The sequence below is a fragment of the Rhipicephalus microplus genome, chromosome 6 (genome assembly GCF_043290135.1).
Source record: "Rhipicephalus microplus isolate Deutch F79 chromosome 6, USDA_Rmic, whole genome shotgun sequence".
Lineage (NCBI taxonomy): Eukaryota > Metazoa > Arthropoda > Arachnida > Ixodida > Ixodidae > Rhipicephalus > Rhipicephalus microplus.
The window spans coordinates 133,769,134-133,792,457 of NC_134705.1; positions in this window are offsets into that span (position 1 = coordinate 133,769,134).

Genomic DNA, 23,324 nt, shown 5'->3' on the forward strand with positions numbered 1-23,324 from the left:
TACGTTAAAAAAAAACTGTCTCGGCTTTCTCACTTCATAGTTAATGTCCTTTTGTTTTTCTATGGAATATTCTGAAGTCCGAGTTTCTTTTTCTAAATCACGCCATGGTTACAAAAATATTTACTCAATTCATTCAATGAATCAGTCAAAATGAATAATTGAATCAATGAACTGGAAGTTTTTTTTTCGAAACAATAGACCATGATTATTTGTTTTTATGGTTGCTACTCTCACTGGAATAGTAATGAATGATTCCGTCCTGTTCGCATCCGTAATGATTGCCGTGAGTGCTTCACAAGGCTTCACATCTCATCGCTTTTATCGCAACTTGAATGTGGCGTCGCATATCTCCATAAATTGGAAGGGACTCTGGACAGTGTGCGTCGATTATATGATAAATGCACCGAGAGCATTCCCTGCCCTTGAAGCCGATCTGCTTCATCTTCTATAGTCTTTGTGAACACGGTGGGTTACGTCTCGTTCTCTTCAAAACGCAGCACTAACTTGACGATAGTATAAAGTTCACTTTCAAAAATAAAATCACGCCAAAACTCCGGCGTGAATGATGATGAGATGGGTGAAGTGTCCTTCAGTACGTCCGCACTTCCATCCATCCGTTCGTTCTTGCTCTCTTATACCCAAGCATTCGTCTGTGCGTCCATCCATGCGTCTGCTTGCCTGTCTGTCCGTCCATGCGTCCTTTCGTCTGCCTGTTCGTCCATCTATCCAGCTAGTGCACACTTTAAGTACCACCATCTCGCATCTTTTCATCATATATTCATCATATAGAAGTACCGCCATCCAGCGGACATTCCAAGGACTGAACGAGAGGCGATCACCTACTACTACTACTACTACTACTCTTACTACTACTACTATACTACTACTACTACTACTACTACTACTACTACTACTACTACTACTACTGCTACTACTGCATACATCGCGGACGCATGACCCACGGCCTGTAAGGAGTTTCACTCTTGAAATATGTACACCATACATCCAAAGACGCTCAGGTCAAAATCGGCAAGCCTTTTCATCCGCTCATGGCCTTCCCCATGAGAACATTTGTTCGGTGGCAGGACTCTGCCCTCGCACTCCGCTTGCGTTTCCCACCGATAGAGTGTCCGCTCGTTTACCTGGGTAACATTGGCCGTCTTCTTGATAGCTTAATCTGCACTCTCCGCACTCAACGGGAAGCTCTTGGAGAGTGTTTAGAGCTATCTGCTTATTATTTACTTTATTTATTTGATTTGATTGACATACACGAAAGCACATTGACACAAAAGGAAGAGAGAAAGAGCAAGCGGGCAACTGCCACCTGGAGAAGCACAACGCCTTTTCACTTTTTCGGGAGGAGCAAAGAAATTGAGGAAACGAAGATAAGAGAAACAAAAGAGATCAAGAGAGGAAAGTAAAGACGAAATGATAAAGACTCGTACAACGTTAGGTAAAAAAATAAAGAATATGAAAATTCAACTTTAAAAGGATGGCCAGGTATGTTTGGTCCACAAAAGTAAGGAGAGCTCGATGGGTCTGAAAGCATTGGGAAGCACAACCTCTTGGAAAGTGGTAATTGTCTAGGGTCGTACACTTAAGTCCCAGGAATTTTTTAATCAGCAAAGCCCACTGCGTAGCAAGAGCGGGACAGTGCACTATAAGGTGCTCAAGTATTTCGCAGAAGCCACAATCTACGCACAACGGACAGTAAACACGCCCTTGACGGTGTAATCGTTCACGAACCAGCACAGGGCCTACTCTTCGTTTGTACAACAGCGCTCTGGAACGACGTGGCAAGCTACGGCAACAAAAACTTCGCTAGCTTGAGAAAATCACGCACACTCAGAGATGGCTCACCGGCAACAGTTTGCGGGACGCGTTGCACACGAACAGCTCGGGCACTGCCACGAATGTCTTCCTTCATGGGCATGGTGAATTCCGGCTACGCTGTGTTCTTAGAAGGCGGTGAATCACCACCAAACAAGAAGTCTCCGTTTTTCTCCGTCCATTCGAGCTATTTCTACCAATTTTATGAATGACTGAAACTGAGCGTTCTAAAACATCAGTCCTTAGCATACTGTAACAATACGTGGCTGCAGTTTGCAAAACAATGCTGGGCTGCTAAAGTAGTTTAAGGAGTATTTGCTGTGCTCACGCAGTCCTGATCGAACAAGGGCGCTGTACCTTTGATAACAATGCCAACAGTTTGTGAAAGTATAAAAGAAAGGACGTGCAAAAACGAACACAAAAAATGAGTTCATACAACACCAACACCATCTTTCAATTATGTCCGTGTTTCCACACCCTCTCTTTTAGAATGGATGCTTACCAACTAGAACACATCTATGTTATCCTAATAATTCCTGTTCTCCTTTACAAAGAAAACGTCGCTGCCATTTAACACAATTCTGGCAACACGTTTACACGGCACACCGTCTGTTCGAATGGTGAAGTGTTTTATCCGCCGACGATATTACCTGGCCCGTGTAGGGCAGATTTGTCTGTGAAATGTAGCTTGGTAAAAAGTGCGTTGTAGTGCAATAGATAGCGTAGAGAAAGATCTCTTTTATGTAATTTTGTTGGTTTGGCGATTCACTTAGTCAAAAATAAATATTATGTCAGCAAATACCACAAGAGGTTATGCTCACTCTCTTTATTTTAGTGAAGCGTTAAAAAATTCTCTCATATTTATGTAGTCGCTTGAGCGAGTACAAAAAGAATATGGCCTAAATGGGGAATAAAGATGATGTTCTATGTTATTATCAGTAGTACATAAATATTTAAGAAACACTAACTTGGTGCTGGCGCAACAATAAATCACAACGTATGCATCCAAGTGCCAGATAAGCCTGCCCGTGGAATGTCATCTATTTTCTTTGAAGCAACTGTACAGTGAACAATACAAATGAACGTGATAAGTTTGGAAGCTGCGAATTGAGGAAGAAAATAATGCATCGACGCTGAACAAATCAACCTCATGTCATCCATCTACATATGGCGTTATCTGTCTACAAAAATTTAGTATGGTGTGTCTCCGTAATCAGCATAGTGTGGGTGGTTTATATCGTAGTCGGGTGTATATGCTTCATTTGGGCCTCACCGTGCAGCTATGTGGGTAAAGACTCGCATGGTGCACCTCTATTCAGTGCCCTTCATTTTAGCGTCCGTACACTTGCGTCGTTATGTTTTTGCTATAAAATTTGTTGCGATGAGCGGGAGTATAGAAAAATTGAAGCTCGGTATCGGTTTCATATGCCGTGCTATATTAAGCAAATGCTTTACAATTATGTATTTCACACATGTCACCATTTTGACTTCGTTGTCTAATATTTCTCTACTTCCTACGGGAAAGCGTTTGGTAACTGTAGTTTAGAAAGTGGCACACCTACTTTGTCTTTTCTGCTACAGGACTCTCACTTATAACTGTGATCCTGAACGCATGTTTCCCCCCTCCAGTAATTCGAGACCTCCCTCTTCATTTTGGTGTTGTCATGTTCACTTCACAAGAACAAAGCAAGATAATTAAGAGGAAGGCAAGAGGCACAGGAGCGACATGCCTGTGCAGTTGAAGAAGAGACGCTTCTCCACTAGAAATCACTGACGCTACTAGTCCGATCGATGATTCACTCCTTTCGTTTGGCGACGCGTGTTCTCGTTTTGTCCTCGTGCGTTTACTTCGACCACACTGCATGACGTCTCTCCCGAGTTCGGTATCGTATTACCGCGCCACATTCGCAGTGCCTGCCCACGTGATCCCCCCCCCCTAACCCCTCTCTCTCGCCCCCATCACGCACAACACTACTAACGAGCACGACACGTCAATCTCTTACGTGCAAAGAGCATCACCACTTGCCATTATGGGGGTGGTTCTTCGAGAGTGACAACTAAAGAAAGAAGACAGAAGAATGTAGAGCTTAGGAAAAGATAAAGCTCAGGAGATAGAATTTTGACTTTTTTTTTCGATAGAGGTGAGGCATGTGCATCCAATCCTTGCTAACGCAGGAATCCTGCAGCATGACCTCATATTCGCCTATAGAGCTTTTTCTATGGTAGTGCTGTCGTGACAGCAGCAGAGACTGTGCCTGGCCGGTTTTTTGCCAGCGATTCCTCCTATCAGCTGAAAAAAGAAGTGGGCGTTACGACTTGCTTCAAAGGGTTCCACGCAGTACAGAACGAATTAATTGCTACAGCGAAAATCAAATCAGCTGCGCTACGGTGCAGGGTGCCGACGTTAAAAATTGGCATAATTAACTGTGTTGAGAAGTTCTTCACCCCTTGAAGAAACAGTAAAAAGCAAAACAATTTTTCGCGTAAGAGTGAAGTGGAATTTCAATATCCTGAAAACATCATACTTAACACGACCGACGCATGGTAAGCTAGAAAATGAGCGAAAAAGAAATTGTGGGCGGATACGTCGTCTTGAAATTCCGCCTCAAACAGCTTCGCCTCACATATTTTGAGAGTATCTACTAGGTCCTACAAAGCTTTTAATTGACAGACATGACACGCATTGTCGTCTATGGGTGCCATGGACCTATAATGAGCAGCTTCAAAAATTTAATAGGGCCAGTGTCGCGAGAATATATATATATATATATATATATATATATATATATATATATATATATATATATATATATATATATATATATATATATATATATATATATATATATATATACTGTTTTACATTACGCGTGGAGGTTTTGGTGCGAAATTTCAAAATGAAACTTCAATCTGAAATTTCTCCGCTAATAATGAACTCATGGTAGAAGGGGCTTTTAGCTTGCACGTATACTTCTTTACGTTACCGTGTTACCATTAACCTGAAGGAAACTGCGCATGTGCGGGCCTTTGCAGAACGTAGACTTTTACGGAATGTACATTGCGCTCGTAATACGCCTTAGTTTGGCGACCTTATCTTCCAAATCTATCTGCGCCCGTGATGATTTGCGATATCTGCATTCAGCTGTCGAGCTAAAATAAGACGAAGTGCGAGAGTCAATAGCAATCACATTGGTTCAGCTGGATAACCAAAGCCAGAGCGGCCTTGAACACCGAAGCCGTCAACGTGCGAGTCCCCGACAAGCTGAACAGACAGCATCATCCAGCGGGGTGGAGATCAATGACGCAACTACAAAATTGTTATTGCAGAAACATCATGCATTCTACGCCTGGTGTAAAGGCATTGCAGCGACATTATTACGAATGAGTTGCCTTCTCTGTTATTTTTCTCCTGAAAATTATTAGGCGTAAACAGACTTGTTCATGACTGTAGCTGCATGAAGTATCACAAGGCATCGACACCACTGTTGTGGTTGTCTTGTATTTTTTTTTTTCATTTTTGTTCATGCGAGGATACTGTACCAGAATAAAAACCCCTCGTAATATGCCGCAGCAATCATCATAATCATCGTCGTCGTCATTAGCCTGACTATACGCCCACTGTAGAACAAAGGCTTTTCGCATAATCCACCAATCAACCAGGTCTTGTGCTTTCTGCTACCACGTTACACCTGTGAACCATTTAATCCCATCAGCCCAGCTAACTTTCTGTCTCCTCTTCGTGCGTTTGCCTTCTCTGAGAATCCTGTCAGTTACTCATGATGACCAGCGGTTATCCTACGTAAACGTGTATGCGCCCGGCCCATGTCCATTTCTTTTTCTTGATTTAAACTAGGATATCCTTAACCACATTTTGTTCCCTGACCCACTCTGCTCTCATCTTATCTCTTAAGCTGACACCTATTATTTTTCTTTCAATCACTCGCTGCATCGTCCACAATTTAACCTCAAACCTCATTGTAAGTCTTCAGGCCTCTGTTCCGTATTAAGTACCGGCAAGATGCGCTGTCACATACCTTCCACTTGAGGGTTAGTGGCAGATTACCATTCATGATTTGAGAATGATTGCCGAATGTGATCCACCCCATCCTTATTCTTATAGTAATTTCACTCTCATGGTTTGGCTCCGCGGTTACTTCTTCTAATCTGGGGCCCTGAAAACCTCCTGTAAACATGTGGTGAATAGCATTGGAGAGATGGTGCCTTCCTGCCTTACACCCTTCTTTATTTGGATTCTGTCGCTTTCTTTTGGGCAACTATAGTGGCTGTGGATCCACTGTAAATTTCTTCCAGTATGTTTATGTAGTGTTCGTCGATGCCCCGATTCCCCAGTGCCTGTTTTACTTCTGATATTTCGGCTGAGTCAAACGAAAGAGCATCACTTAATGGCAAAAGGCACGTACCGATGCACTTGCGATGAATGCTCCTTCGAGGCTGCAATCACGCACGCTTCTGTCACTAGGATTTAAGCGTAAAGCCCCGAAATCGTGTTTTAAAATCTTCGCCTGATCTTTACAGTGTACCTGTACCTGCTGTGATGGCAACGCTGTTTAGCGAAAGTGCGGTACAAGCCTTTCAGAGGCGCTTATCCGGCTCTCCAGAAAATACAACTCAATGTGTGGGATTATCTCGATGAGCACCTGGAAACACACGGCCAAGAGGCTTTCATTCGACGTTGGCGCACACGTTTCTTCAGAGAAGGAAGGGACCGCTAGAGTTTCCAATTCTGTACTAGCCAAGCGCTCACTCTATATATAGTACGCAAGCCTGTGGGGCATTCTCTGAAATGCGAATGTTTCAACCCATTTTATTTTTGCTCCCACTTGCATAATTCGGACACAAATATATAAATGGATGTTTTAGTGCTGAGTTGCAAGACGTGTTTACTGTTTTTATTTGTGTTTGTTGTTTAGTTTGTTTATCTACAAGCTGCGTGTAATATAAAGCACCCCTTCTTGAGAAGCTTCGTCTATCTTACGTTACTCTCTTTGGTTTAACAGCGCACGTATATAGTTGTTCAAGTACTGAACGTTGTGCGAATCAATCGTTTGACACGATATTTCTTCGGATGCTGTGTGTTTAGAAAAAATATTCAACAATTTAGAGCACTTAGTACTCTACTATAGAAAATTGATGATTGATATGTGGGGTGTAACGTCCCAAAACCACCATATGATTATGAGAGACGCCGTAGTGGAGGGTTCCAGAAATTTTGACCACCTGGGGTTCTTTAACGTGCACCCAAATCTGAGCACACGGGCCTACAACATTTCCGCCTCCATCGGAAATGCAGCCGCCGCAGCCGGGATGTCTACTATGGGAAAGCAGAAATCCGCCGCAGACATGGATTATCAACTATTCTATCCGAGCCCGGCCAAAGGCAAGACTGGCTGCTGTAAAGCTGTAATTTTTGTCTTTCTCTTCAACGATTCGTTTTATTTTTTTGCTCACCGCCTCTGCATCTTGATCTGGTGGCTGTGTTCAAACTTTTGAAAATTCTCTATCAAAAATGCAATCTTACGCTTGTTTGAGGCACAACATACACTTGGGCTTTAGTCAGTGCGTCTTCTTATTTAGAGAATGCATAGATACGCAATTATTAAGGCCGAAGTGCTTATTACACTGTGCTGACAATGCGACACCATAAACAAATAGCGGGTGGTGCCAACGCTTGCCTAAAAATTGAAGGTGAGGGTCTTTTACTGAAATGACCCAGTGCTATTACGAACCAATGGCTATGCGTTCTAACAAACTTTTGTTTCGTAACATCACTGCTAGATGGCGCCATACCTCACGAAGCGCCTCCAAACGGAGAACTATCGTCTTCCGTCGTCCTTTGCATTAAAGCACGGAAATGTGTGGCCAAAGTTTTTATACCAATAAGGTGTGTGTCGAGTTATTTGAGAAGTAAAACGAAAGCAGGCCAGACAAACAAATATTGCTGCGGGAGAAAAAACATTCTTTCAAAAACGTCAATTGTTTCAGTGTAAATGCAATTAGGTATTGTTCTATCGTAGGTACCATGCTTTCAATCAGTAAATCTACAAAGATGTGTGTTGTATTTAGCAAATAGAATGTTGTTCTACAAATGAACAATTCACAATTAGAATGAAACCCAGAAAACACGAGATTCATAAAGTTTGTGCCTTTAGGCTTCTTACTTAAATTAAGGTTATGAATAAAATATCAAGATCATTAGTGGCGAATAATAAATAAATGCTGCCCCCATAGATCTCAACTAATAAAGTTTACGTGACGACATAAGGTAGCAGGTCCTAATTGAGAATGAAGTTGCCAGAAAGAAGATTCGCGTCAGTTCATAACCTGAATACTTCCTTAGGATTCCGTTTCATCAGTATGATATGAAAAGATTAACGTTTGAATAACCCGAGGAATGTTTTCTCTGCAGCCTCTTTGTTGTATAGTATCGCAGTATTAGAGACACATTTCATTACTGGTTGCAACGCTTGTCGTCACGACATGCAACGGAAAGTTTTTGTTAGTTTTCTGCAAAGCAGGTGGTAGCACTAGCTTAAATGCCCTTGTGAAGAACCGTGACTATTATTGATATGCTTAAGTGACCTCTTCCGAAGTGACTCTGTGTAACATATACCAGTCACTGGACAAAGCGATTAAAAAGTAAATGGTGTTATGGTACGGCATGCTATCGTACGCTACGGTAAGGCAAAAGTTTTTGGTACGGAAAACGTTATTGCAATACTGAAATTGTAACTTTGTCGAAATTTTATGGCCCGTACTGGTGTGCTATAATAAAGTTTGGATACTGTTTACGAACATTTCCTCTCATCACAAAGCGTCATTTCCTAATTTTTCCCCAAAATAGTACTTATTCTTTTTAGCAGTGACTCATACTGACGTTAAATTGAATTTTTATAAAACACAATGCCACGGTCAAACATGACGCTCAAGCATAAAACTTAATGTGATACGGGATGTCCCCTTAGCCAGGTCTCCTTCTAAAAGCATTTCGTTTGTTTCTGAATATGTGCATGCAGACGGTGCAGTTAAACATGTACACATTATAGAATTACAATATTTGACACGGAATTGGCGCTGACGAATGCCAGCACTAAAATTTTTCAGATACATTAACGTGAAATCAGAACTTTACTGTTTTTTTTTTACAGCCACGACCACATATAAGAAAGACCACCTTATTTGGAAGTCTCTGGATTCTTGGTGAGTCTCCTTCGTTTGAGTACTTCTTTAGAATTGTCAAAGTGACCACGCAAGCCACTACATAACCTACAACACTGCAATGCCCACAGCTCGACCTGAGAGACTTATATTTTACTTGACAAAACACTTACTTTTAGCTTTAAAACACTTTCTTTGTTATTTATTTATTTTTTGAAATAATGCTGCATTATATAGGGCTATTGCCGAAGCGGGGTACATTTACATCAACAAAATACACTGATTGCAAGGTTGACATCACAGCAAAAAAAAAACAATGATTTATTATTACAGTTAACTTCAAACTGTTAATGCTGCACTCTCTTCGTATACTGGATTTTCTTGTGTTATAAGTGGTAGTACAGCTCATGCTCGCGAAAAAACTAAATGATCTGCTTGTTTTACAAAGTAACCTACCTCGAAGGCCCCTTCCAAGTATTTATATTGCCATTATAGAAATATATATGAGAAGTTGTTGCTGCGGCATATGCGCTATACTTAGCATTGACCTCCACAGGCACTCAAAGCAAAATGACCTCTCCAGGGACGCGAGTTTCTCGCCTTCATTGGATGGAAACCATGAATGAGCAAAAACGAACATCGCTTAAGGAAGCTTCATTGAGCTGAAGAAACATCTAAATGAAACTAACCTTGCGAAGCAGTGCATATACTGTATGCGTGGAAACTTGGGCAAGTTGGTAGGACATAACTGAATATACGAACAGCGCAACTTAAAAGTAGTTAGAGCGTGACTTCAGAACCTTAACCACTCTTTTCATTCCTTGTTTCTTTTGCTTCCGTAGTGAGTGACGCTGTAACTACTTCTAAGCTGTTCTGTTCTTATATTCAGATACCGCAATTGCAAAACCTTTCGTCACACATTAGCGACGTCGCTTTTATTACCACCATTGCAGCTCGTTTGCTGTTGCAGATTACCGTGACCAGAGAATACCTGCTGATCACGAACCTGTTCTGTAGCGCACTTTGAGGGCTGGCTGACCGTAAACCTAAAATTCGGTCCTAGTCATAAAGGATTTGAATTTTTTTCGAAGCACTATATTTTCGTTGATAGCAATCCTAACGTTAGTTTACAAATGTTACAAACACAAACAAAAAAGTGCGCAGTCAACATATGTTCTGTCCTAGACTTTGTGTTTACACATTGTGTGCACACACAATGTCTATGACAGAGAAAATGTGCGTGTACCCTGTATGTACAGGCCCACACAGTCGTGTTGTTGCCGTTTTCACCTTCGGTAGTCAAGGCGTTTTTAACACATCCTAAAAATTGCAATGAATCGAGAGTACCCTCAAGCCTATAGTGAAAGCAAAGGTTTTAAATGTCTCATGGAACGCTAAATTTCACCATTGGTGTCAGCGTCAAGCACTGGCGGTTTGTCAGTGTCTCACGACAAGGGCGATGAGTGATGGCAAAAATCATCTGATGACGTCAACAAAAGACGTCACAGGTTACCAAAACTTGTCATGACGTCACGTCACGTGTATACGACATGGTACTAGTGATTGATCAAGAATAGTTCGATTACTAAGACAATACAAAACCAGGTACCGTAGCTTACGATCTTGGAGACTTTGCGGTATTGCTTAAGGTGCAGAAACCATTCGTTAGAGTAGCCGCACAAGATCTGCACTTCTACTGCGAGGAAAAGGGATAGTTTCTTTCGCCTTCCAGTTGTCGTAAGCGAATGCATAAGGGACACTGTAAGTTACTTCTTCAGGCCTCTGTTTTCCCAAACGTAACGATAATTTATTAATAAAAATGTAATAAATACCAAATCTTTTACCAATTCTTTTACTTTCTACGCCGAGAATATTATTCATTATGCTGATGTGATCAATAAAATTCAAAACCAACTGACATAAGCTAAATATATAAACGCGATTTGGTGCAAAAAAAGATTTCTAATATTTACTAAGGTCAATGCTTACCTTCGTTAGGGTTACGTGCATCTAGACGCATTTATCAAACGGCAAAAGGAAGCAAACAAAATTAATAAAAACTGCGCATATAGGTCTGGTCGGATTTCGACAAAATGTATATTTTCACTAAGCTGCTTAGAGTGGCTTCAATTTTTTTTTTGCCCGAAGAACGTTCTTTTCATTATTTTCTTTCAGGTGTACCAATCATTCTTCTACGACTCCTGTATCTTCTAACATCATTAAAAAGGGACAATTCGAGAAAACAGTGCCACCAATTTTCATCATTTTTCAAGGTTTAAGCAGTGAGGCAAACATTCATCCATGCTAACGTGTTTCGTCGAATTGTGGCCTGACCATTCGTCAGCTGCGTTTTCAAGTTTGTTAGAAACAAAACGTAATAATATAGGAACGATAAATTTTACGTACGTTTGGACTCCACCACCATTTCGATTTACCGCCTCAAACGGTCTTCTCAAAGTCAGTCGCTGCTTCGCAATTCCATCCAGTCGTGGATTGCCACACTACCTAGAAGGGTAATGCTCAGAAAGTGCGCCTTGGGAGATAAAATGAAAAATGTTTCTGCGCGTATGAGAGTCGCAGAGTCACAACCATTGAAGTAGGCGGAAAGCTTTATGATTATCCGACTTCTTATTGCCCACTCACGTCCGCCGCAGGCGACGCGTGAAATTCAAACTGACTGGGCAACCTCGGAAGTTTGTATTCCTCACGGCGGCTGCATTTCCGATGGAGGCGGAAATGTTGTAGGCCCGTGTGCTCAGATTTGGGCGCACGTTAAAGAACCCCAGGTGGTCGAAATTTCCGGAGCCCTCCACTACGGCGTCTCTCATAATCATATGGTGGTTTTGGGACGTTAAACCCCACAAATCAATCAATCAAGTTTGTATTCCTCACGCAACTTTTCAGAAACTGCGAAGGTGCCTGGCACTTGTGTTTTTGTTATTGCCTAGACACATAAAGAACCTGACGGTTCGCCGAAGCAGAAAAATGAATGAAACTGCCGAAGTGTAAAATGCGAAGTGTAAAATGCCCCTGTTTCTATTGTGATTAACATTTGAAGCTCTGTACAAGGGTCGTTCTAGCATTACACCGCTTGTATCGAACAAAATTTAGACGCAAACTCGGGGGGGTTAGGAGATACGAACGATTGGCAGAAGTGGGCCTTCTTTCGCCAACGCCTCTTGTGTTCTTGGTGTAGGTTCCAATTTCAAAGAACGTTCATCATCCACAAAAATAGCATGGAAATAAGGCAAGTCAGGAACTCATGCTTTCGACCGAGTACACGAATTTAGAGAGAATAGTTCTATATGAAAATATACATCTGTGAGACATGCCACAGCGTGGAGCTCCGAAAGATTTAGCCGTGTTCTGCCCTCAAACGCGTACTGGCATCCCAGATAACATGGGGGTGCTCCGAGATTCTCGTCTCCATAGAGTTGCGACTTCTTCGGTAAGAACTGAACCAGCGATCCTTAGGTCCACAGCCGAGGACGGGTCCCACTATTGAAGCGACACTTGAAATTGTTGTTCAATTAGCGCTCATCACCATGTCTGGCGAAAAAGAGAATAGGCGCACTTATATTTAATGATAAATGCCTAAGTGACAACAGAAAGGCAATATTGAAGGACAGTACAGGATGTGAGAAGGAATAGAGTGCCCACCTGCACCACTAATGTGTCGCAGGTTTCAAGGAAGGTGCGAAATGGAAAGACTGTGAAAAAGCTGAGAGAAGCAAATAAGAGACAGCGGCTAAGTGAGAAACAATTGGTGAGACACCACCACAGGGAGCGGATTGAGACAGCAACACAGCTGGCATATAAAAACTGGAATAAAGTATAATCAACATTTTCAATCTAAATCGTTATTATTCTCGTCACCTTCCTTCTTGCTTTTCCGTGTCGTAGGAGGCATGTTGTTGATCAGTGTACGGTATGGTTAGCTGGGTACGGATTCTTAAATTTTTATTTAAGGAATGGTTTCGATGTAGAGGTGGTTTTTCTTGGACCATATTAGGTGATGTTTGTTCTTGTTAAGTATGATTGATGTAGTTATTGTCGCATTGAATTTTTATTTCTCTGATATTGTTTTTCTGTGACCAACTTGGGCTTTTTGTGTATGCGTGTCTTGTTGCCAGACTTTGCATTAGTCTGTTTGGTACCATTCAGTTTCACTTTCAGTTTCTTTCGGACATAGTTACATGATATGACATATGTCCACGAGGCAAGGCAAAAGGGGACTCGTATGTCTCCTGACGAGGCCTTCACCCCGGACTTACATGTCGGACAGCCAGGAGCAAAATCAGAGAAAATAAGTACAATGCTCATTACAAAACTTATATAAACAAAAAACGAACAGTAAAAAACACATTCGGACAAAAAGAACAAAAACTCACAGGGTTCCTTGTGAATTCAACTAGGACGACTATAAGTCGAAAGCCATCCTCTTCTTTCATCAAGCCGACGTATTGATGCTGCCGCGCCACCCTTCGAAAGCCTTCTGCAGCTAATCTGGTCTTGCACTGCCTCCAAGATCGAAGGCTTGCAAGCTAGTTTTGCATGGACTCCGTGATCGAACCAACCACCTTTTTGGAAGCCACGATGCCACGCGATAACATCATCTAATTACTCCATGCCACTGTGGCTTCAGAGTGACGTCCCGAAATTTGGCGATTTGTAACGTAATCTTGACCTTTTGTAATGACGTCATCTCGTGATGATGACTTTTTGCATCACGTATTTCTGACCCCGGTATACGCATGACACCTACGGTCAAATTTGGCGTTGATGGGACATCTGGAGCTTTCGCCCAACAACCTGCCGCATCTTGAAATAAAAATGCGGGAAAACCCAGCACCTGATGTCTTTATGTAAAACCGCCTTCAGCGCTTTACACAAAACCCTTCGAGCGCAGATGTTTGGTGTTCATGTCATTGTATTCACGTGAAACCTATTGCAGAGGGCAGAATAAATGTCGCCCGGAGGTGTTTACCGTATTTCCTGTTTCTTTCATCGACATAAGTCAAGCTCGCATTCAAGCACTCTTTTTTTTTCCACAAGCAAAAGCCCACACAATTCTAGCCCGACAGCGCTGCGCACATGTTGTTGAAATTGGCAACAAAAGAACAGCATGCCCTGTTTTACTGGCGTGCTCCAAGGCAAAAAATGTAAACGTTAAACAAAGCAGGAAAGGTTTAAAACTGAGCGCGCTTCGTCTGACAACTTGGAGTAAGGTTTGGACATGCCAGACGAATATTCGCGGTGACTTCACACATCGACAAACACCTGTCATTTTCATCTTTCCTCCCTGCGGCAGCTGTTTATAATGCATGCAGGATCGGTGATTTTCGGCCGCTAAACAGTGCAAACACGACCGACGAGTTAGAAGTAAATCGGCGCTTCAAGTTGGTAAGCGATTCGGGGCAGAGAAAAGTGGCGGCTTCACAGAATACGTGTACAGCGCAGCTGTTACATTATGTCCGTCTATTCAGATTTATGGCCAGGACAAAGAATAACAAAATATAAACAATATACTCGGTTATAGAAACTATAAACAATATATAAGCGCTATACGGTGGGACTCGTAATTCTGCAAATATCTTGGCTTGGTAAGTTGTGAACTTTTGTTTTTAAAGTGTAAGCATTCATCTCTCTATACTGCAGGTTGTGCTCTTATTGTCTGTACTATATTCTAGTTCAGTATAGTCTATACATAGCTATCTAGCCGCCTACACCTGGGTGTTCTTGGAATCAGCCCCACAACTAGTTGTAGACCAAAATTAGTATAAGTGGGTCAGATGATTTGATAAATATTGCTCACTGTTCATTACATAAAAAATGTCACTATCCCATTGGGTACGCCGTCAAGCCTTTGCCCCCAAACATGTGTGCCACATACCCGTATAACAATGGTATGTCCCACGTCACTCTCTGTAGCCTCTGGTTTTTGTTTTTTTCTTTACCCTGCAGCGTATTATAGGCATGAAGACGTACCAACTAACCACCAATGCTGCCTTATTAGTATAACACCGGTGGGTATGTGCCAACGGTGAGTTAGAGTTTATATCCACCCAGGAACAGCGAGAATAAACATAGCAAATTTTAACACAAGAGTGGTAATGAAAACGTACGCACAGGCAGCGTTGACCCGACAATTACAAAGAATAAATACCAGAGTATTAGCAGAAATTGAACCCATGAATATGGCGTGGCAATCAAGTATTCTGCCGCATGATTACGCCAGGTCTCTGAACTAATTTTCTTGTAGACCCTATTGCTCTTGAAACAATACTTGTGGTTTCCTTGCTGGCTAATCTTTCCTAAGAACATGACATATGTACTCTTTCATGTCGTTATTTCGGGTTAGCACCAAAAAAGTTAAGCACTATCCACTGAAACTGGATTATGCAGCAGTGTCCAGGGCTATCATTGTTATGAGCACACACACTACATATCGGCTGTGCTACAATTATTAGACAGCACGGAGACAGTCTATGTAGACAGACAGACAGACAGACAAAGAACTTTATTCAGGTCCTGAGGAACTGCGTTGTAACGGCCCCGTTTAGGGGGAATCCGTAGCAGTCGCGGGCCGCTACCACGTAGGGACCGGAAGACCGTGGCCCTCCGCCCTCTCGCAGGCCCACTGAACAGCCTGAAGTTGAACCAAGAGGTCGCCGCTGTTAAGGGCTTCCTCCCAGTCCTCTTCTTTGTTGAACTCCGCGTCACGTAACGCAGGACATTGCCAGAGCATATGAGGTAGTGAGCAATACGCCTCTCCGCAGTCCGGACAGTGCGGCTCGATGTTGGGCGAAAAATGACTGAACCTGCCTCGCGAAGGCAAAGATCCCGTTTAGAGCATCCTGTAGGCCGATGATTGCGGTCACGTAAGTTTAGGATGAGGAAGTGGAAAAGCCCTCCGAGATAGATGATAATGAGTCATGATCTCGTGGAAAGTGAGTAGCGAGTTCCTGTATCTTCTGGCGTCCCCGCCTGCGAATCCGCCGGGACCGCCGCGGTGAGCGATACCTCGCGCACGGTCATGGGCAAACTCATTGGTGTTGGGGACATCAGGATGTACGTTGGCCCCCATGTGGGCCGGGAACCATGTTATGGTGTGAAACCTGGCAGCCCCCTCACAGCCGAGGATGGCCGCTGCCTTACGCGAGATCGAGCCCGAGGCGAAAGCCCTAGCTGCGGAACGCGAATCTGTAAACACATTAGGACGCGATGGGTACTTCATTGCTATGGCGATGGCGATTTGCTCAGCCACCATTGCCGAAACCTTTCTAACCGAGGCAGAGCATAGGAGTGTGCCACTATGATCAACCGAGACCACTGCGAAGCGATCCGAACGCCCGTACTGGGCTGCATCGAGAAAGGTCGCGAGATGCGGTCTGTTTGCAACTGATTTTAATAAGGAACGGGCCCGAGCTATGCGGCGCCCTACATTGTATTGTGGATGGACATTTCTTGGAAGTGGAGCTACCGAAAACGTGCCTCTGATCGAGGGTGGTAGTGTTACGTTACGCTGGTTTGTCGCCGTAGGACCGCAGCCTATGTATTCCAGGATGCGCCTACCAGCCCTCGAGGACGATAGTCGCACAACCTGAGCCATCTGCTGGGCCTCGATCACCTCCGAGAGGGAGTTATGCATGGCCAATTGTAGGAGCTGCTCGGTTCTAGTGTGGATAGTCAAGCCTAGAACTCGCTTTATGCTTTTGCGCATTAGTGTATCAATTCTTGCCTCTTCTCTTTTGGACCAGCGCAACGCCGAAGCGACATAATTAATGTGGCTCATGAGAAATGCATAATAGAGCCGAAGGAGATTGCTCTCGCTCAGCCCACCCCTGCGGTTCGAGACCCTGAGTATGAGCCTAAGCATGTTCTCCGTCTTGGAGGTGATGCGGGCTATAGTTCGTGAGTTGCCCCCCTTGGACTCTAGCAGGAGTCCGAGGACGCTGATGGAGTCCACCCTGGGTATTTTCTACCCATTTCGTGTGTATAAAGCTATGGGAATCTGTTCTAAAGGAGTGAGGTTCCTCAATCCTTGTCGAGTGGGTCTGTATAGTAGTAACTCAGACTTTGCCGATGACAGGCTCAGGCCCGAACCGACTAGAAAGTTCTCCGTGATGTCTAATGCCTCGTGAAGCGCCTGCTCTACCCCGGCGTCGGACCCTCCCATGCACCACACGGTGATATCGTCCGCGTAGAGAGCATGGTTAACCCCGCGCACCGTAGCGAGTCGTTCCGAGAGGCCCTTCATGACAATATTGAAGAGTAGAGGAGAGATAACTGCCCCCTGTGGGGTGCCTCTCGCTTCCAAGGTAAATTCCGTGGATTGGATTTGACCGATCCTAATGGTAGCCCTGCGATCCCTGAGAAAAGACCTAACGTATGCGTGGAACCGTTGTCCTAGACCCATAACCGAAATTGCCTCAAGCACAAACTTGTGCGAGATATTATCAAAAGCTTTGGCTAGGTCTAGAGCTAGTATGCCTCTAGTATCCCTGGTGTTGTTGTCAATGATTTGTCTTTTGATAAGGAGGATCACGTCCTGTGTGGATAGTGCAGGTCTGAATCCTACCATATTGTGTGGAAATAGCTCTCTGCTTTCTATGTACTCGGATACCCGATGGTGAATCGCATGTTCGGCCACCTTGCCTACGCAGGACGTAAGCGAGATGGGTCGCATGTTCTCCAAAGCCAGAGGTTTGCCTGGCTTTGGGATAAGCGCTACCGAAACTGTCTTCCAGGATTCGGGGACGTGCCCCGTCTCCCAGATCCTGTTGACTTCCTCGGTAAGCTTCTCGATGGATTTGCCATCCAAGTTACGTAAGAGCTTATTTGAGATTCCATCCGGGCCCGGTGCAGAGCGTCCGTTGAGCTCGTGGAGGACCTTACAGATTTCTGGTTCAGTGAAAGGTGCGTCCAGCTCCGCCATCATTCCACCCCTGTAATGCGGATAGTCCGCATCGCCGGAAGAGCCCAGCGGAAGATAGCTGTCCGCTAACCTCTTCAGGAGGGCCTTTTCGGACACTCCCTTCGCTTTTTGGTTGTGAACGATTCTGTCAATGGCCAATCGCTGATTTCACTTCGACTGTGACTCATGAAGTAATTGTTTGAGGAGGTTCCATTTGGCCCCCACTCTCATCTTTCTGTCAACCGAAGAACATACTTCATTCCACTGCTGTTTGGAGAGTTCAATAGAGTAGGCTTCGATATCGCGATTGAGTTGCGCAATTTTCTTTCGAAGTCGGCGATTGAGCCTTTGCGTCCTCCACCGGGACAGGATGGAATTCTTAGCCTCTAAGAGATGCGCGAGGCGTGCATCCATCTGATCAACCCTCAGGTTCGTTTTGACAACCTTGGTCGCAGCATTAGCATCCTCCTTGAGCCTTGCGAAGAGGCTGTCTAAGCTGTCGTATTCATCCTGGTCCTCCTTCCGCAATTTACGAAAGGCATCCCAGTCCGTTACTTTAAATTCCCTGAGGGGAGCTGCATTGACTGCTAGGGTAATAGCCACTGTGAAGTGGTCGCTACGTAGATTCTCTTGCAGATTTTGCCACCCTGTTCCGGCGACGTTCTTGACGAACGCCAAGTCTGGAGTTGTGTCTCGGACCACCGATGTGCCAATTCTTGTCGGGTATTGCGGGTCCGTAATCAATTCAAGAGAACAGCTAGATACGGCCTTTAGGAGGTTGTTGCCTTTGGGAACTGCCTGGCGTATCCCCAAGCGTCGTGCGGAGCATTAAAGTCTCCCGCTACCACGATGGGGGCCCCCCTGGCCAGAGCCACCGCTTTTGCCATGATCGAAGCGAACCCCTGCCGCTTGTCCGACGGCGAGCTGTACACATTCAGGAGGAATACGCTGTTCTTGAGCCAGCTGTTGGAGATTATTTCGAGGATAATGACCTCAGCTTTGCTGTTGCCAAGCTGTAGTTTGTGTTATTGAAAGGAGCACTTTTTTGCGACCAAGGTTGCCAAACCGCGCTTCCCTTGCTCGCGCACCGAGATGACTCGATAGCCCGGGAAAGTTAGCGCATCACCGAGAGTTTCCTGTAACATAATTACGTGCGGTTTGACCGCCTGAGAAGCAATAAAGTGCAGCAGTGGAGCCCTGCGCCTTTTGAAACTGGCACAGTTCCACTGCCCTACGACCAGTTCATTAGTGTTGTCCGCCATAATTACTGTTCTGAGACAGCCAATCTCCTGTCGGGTTGACTGTTACCGCGCCAGCAGGCGACTGTGCCCTGTTCGGGCCTATCGGAGGCGAGCTACCCGTAGCTAGCACTGCCTGTGTACCTTCAAGAGACGACACCCTTTTCAGTAGGGTAGTCATGCTATCAGCCAGTTGTTTAATCGATTGCTGCATGCTTTCCAGAGCCTTGCTGTTGGATTCGGTCTCCATAGCATCCCACTCCCCTTGGGGGGGTGAGGCCCTACGTTTTCCCGAGCGCGCCTGCACGTCCCCTGGTGTGGGAATCTGTTGTCTCTCACCCTGCGAGGAGTAATGTTTGCGGAACGACTCAAGGTCAGCCCTCAGCTGTTGAATCTCTGTCTTAAGGCAAGCATTCTCTTGGATCAACTTAGCTACCCTGGGGTCTTCCCTATGCTCTGGCAATGGTACCCGCGTTACCTCTGGTGGCGGCGCCGCTGGCTTCGGCTTGGCTCGATCCGCCCAGGTAGGTACTTCCTGGATTCGTGCCCGGGAGCAAGAGCGGCCGTTGGCGCGAGCGCGGCCCCTGGAGCGGTCGCGCCGGCGGCCAGCCGGCGTGACGGAACGCCCCTGCCTGGGAGCACTTGCCACGCTGGAATCCCTTGACCGGTCCTCTTCGGCCAGCTGTTGCTGAGACTTTTTGACGCGTTTTCGGCACCGTCGTCTTCTCCGTCGCACGACGTAAGGAACTTGAAAGCGTTCTTTGCACGTTCTGTCCGCCGTCGGATGTGGGCCTCCGCAAAGGGCACATTTCGGCGAGCACTGGTGATCGTCGGGTGGAGACACGAGCCCACAGCCTCTGCACACCCTCTTGTTGGGGTTGGGGCAAACATCGGCCCTGTGACCAAGTCCTCCACACGCATAGCAGACGTCGGTTTGGCGCTTGTAGAGCGTGCAGCGCAGCATGCTGACGCCGCATATGACATAGTTTGGTACCTTCATGCCGTCGAAAAGCACTACCACAGTGGTGGTGTTCTTAATCCTTTTGGCTTCTAGGGCCTTCGGATTTCGCTGGTTGACGATCATCGTTTGGAGCTGGGCCTCGCTGATGTCAGTGTCCACTCCTCGTATGACTCCTTTACAGGTGTTATCGGGGGCCGCGACATATGCCGCCACATGGTACATTCCTTCGCTTATCCGAATCTGTTGGATCGCGGCGTAGGCGTTTGCGTTCTTCTGCTCCGGTGTGGAAACTACGAGAATGTTCTGGGCGATGTTTGGGCAAACGATGTCCCCTTCCGTCTCTGCCGGGGCAAGAGCAGCCGCCATGGCAATAGCCTGTGAGAGCCTAATTTGGCTTACTTTTCTGACGTCAAGTCCGTCCCTCGGCCTGACGATAATTCGTATGTGGTCCCTCGGCAGCCGGGGGAGCCTCGATGCAGCTGCGAGGCGCTTCATTGCACCTTGCGGGGCTGCCATGCGGCGGCCTTCCTTCGAGCCCACATGTGATGCGTTGCCCGCGGAAACTGGCGTTTCTACACGAGCTTTCTTGTTCCTGCCCAGCGCTGTCGTCCAACCCGGGCGATTGACTTCTTCGTGAGAGATTTCCTTTCCTTCCACCATCTCTACTTCGGGCATGTTGCCCCTTTTCTCCCGCCCCTCACCGTCGACGCTAGGCTGAGCCCGGTAGAGTTAGCCGAGCCGCGGCGCGTTCCACAAGAAAAGTTCCAATAATTCAGCAAAAAGACCACTCACCGAAAAAAGTCTGGTATCGACGTGATCCTCAGAAGAAACTGCGTCGAATGAAACGCAGCTCGAACACAGGCACCACAAAAATCCTAACGAAAACATTAACAGAAACGGGAGCCGATCTTCTCGCGTCCGCACTGGTCGGCGCCCCCTGCGTTTCCTTGTCTGCTCCAGTCTACGTAGACTGCTTAGAAGACAGCACCGAGCCCCCACTTTTCGAGAATCGGAACACTTCTGGACGGCTTTAACGCGGCAATGCGCCACCACGCGTCGAGCAGAAAAAGCTAAAATAAACAAACGTAACAGTTGTATTTTCTGGCTTATGTCGTGTTGAAATCAAAAGCAAAGAAACGTTACTCATATTGAGCGTCTGGGAAAGCGTCTGCTTGTGTGCAGACAATCATTCCGGCGATATTTGATTTATCTGAGCGATTAACTGAGCCGCCATTTTGTATAGACAGCAAAGTAGCCTGCATCGTATTTGTCTACGATGCGGTCTTCTCGGAGCTGTCTATTTTGCCAGCTACGTGAGAATTGGAATGGTACTTAAGGTGGCCGCCGTTCATTTATCTGTCTATTTAGCTGTATACGGTGAGTATTGGAACACAATCATCAGCGCACCGCTTCTGGTGATGCTAATACCGATCTTGCTGTTGCAATCTTTACGCAACTGTAAACAAGTGGTTATAAAGACCATATGCGACTATTCAACTTATGTCTGTGCGTACAACATTTGTACATATATTTCACGTGATCTCATAACGTTTGGCTGAATAAATGAGTTACAATGCAGTCACCTTAACTCCGTATGCTTCGCATAACATTCAAATTCGGATTCCTTATTTCAGCATTCATTTGAAACAAAGTCTAGGACAGGGGCAAAAGGCAAAAAGCCGTTATTATAGGGGCTGGACAAAAACTTCTGCCCCTACAGAATTTGGCAGCAGAGAACACACGCACACAAGAAACCTGCAATGCATCGGTGTAAACATTACCTATCAAAAAAAGAAAAACAAACAAGCAGAACACGGGCATTTGTGTTGCAAATTCACAGCACATCTAAACTTTCTTTTTTTACACATAAAACATGTTTTTTATCAAACAGTTCAAAACTTCTCCGAACACACTCGTACAAAAAATGTAGCATGTTGAAACCATACAAATTTCGAGGTGCATGGGAGATTGTAAGATAACTGTCACACACACAACAAAAAAAATGTATCATACCTAAGAAACATGCAAGAAAAAGCAAACACATAAAAGGGACGAAATCGCTCACATGTAGCCACAAGGCTAAGAAAATATTGCTTTAGCATTCAAAGTGAAGAAATGTTTAGATAATTGTTTTTCCCTCAAGATCGTTAAGCAGTAATTATATGCGATACGGTAGCCAATCTTTTCCATGATTGGTGCGCGAAAAAGTGACAGCCCAAGTATCACGCTCTCGAATGTCATAATTGAGTTGATGTGGTTTGCTTGAGTTACAAAGAGGAATAAACTCAGTGTGGTCTCTTTTCCCGCTTTTTTCAAATATTATGGCAAGGTTCAACACTCAATGGTAACGAAGTGGGAGAACAATAAACTGAGGAACTAGTGGACTTGTATGGCTGTCAATAAGGAACACACGCAACATACCGCACTGCTTTTCTTGTAGTACAAATAGTGTCTCGCAATTTTTCTTTCTCGCTGTTCCCCATACTAAAATACAAGAATTAGCATGATAGATAAATAATGTATTATAAAACAATCGCTGTATTTTTAATGGAAAAACATCCCGAAGCCGGCACAGTGCCCCGCTTGCTTTCACCGTAGGTGTTGCAACGCGTTCGATGTGTTTGTCCTAAAGTAAAAGCTGATCAAAGATTACGCCTAGCGTTTTCACGTCAGCCGTGACTTCAATTCGTTCTGATCTATACAATATGAATAAATTACGATTTACGTGTTTTTGGGTTGGTGCAAAAAAAAACACAGCTTTTCTTTCTTTTATGGTCAACATGCAAAGAAATTGCTTTGCTCCGCAATTGCAGCGTTTCGAGAAGAGTGTTAGTTTGTTGTGATTATTATCTAGAACTACGAGAGAGAAAGAAAAAGCTGGTGTCATTTGCGTATAATATATAATATTATATTAATTTGATAATGTTCCCAAAATCATTTATATAGATGTTCAACAGTATGGATCCTGATATGCTTCCTTGAGGAACACCAGCTTCCAGCTTTAGCGGGTCTGAGTACTCACCTGAGATGCAAACGCATTGTTTTCTGTCCGTCGGGTAAGACCTGAGAAGATCCAGTGGTAATCCATAAAACCTGCATTGTTCAAGCTTTAGCGTTCAAACACACATATCACTCAATCCACCAATGAACTTTCCACAATCGTGCTTCACGTAACATCGATTCCCTCTCTACGTGAGGTCTG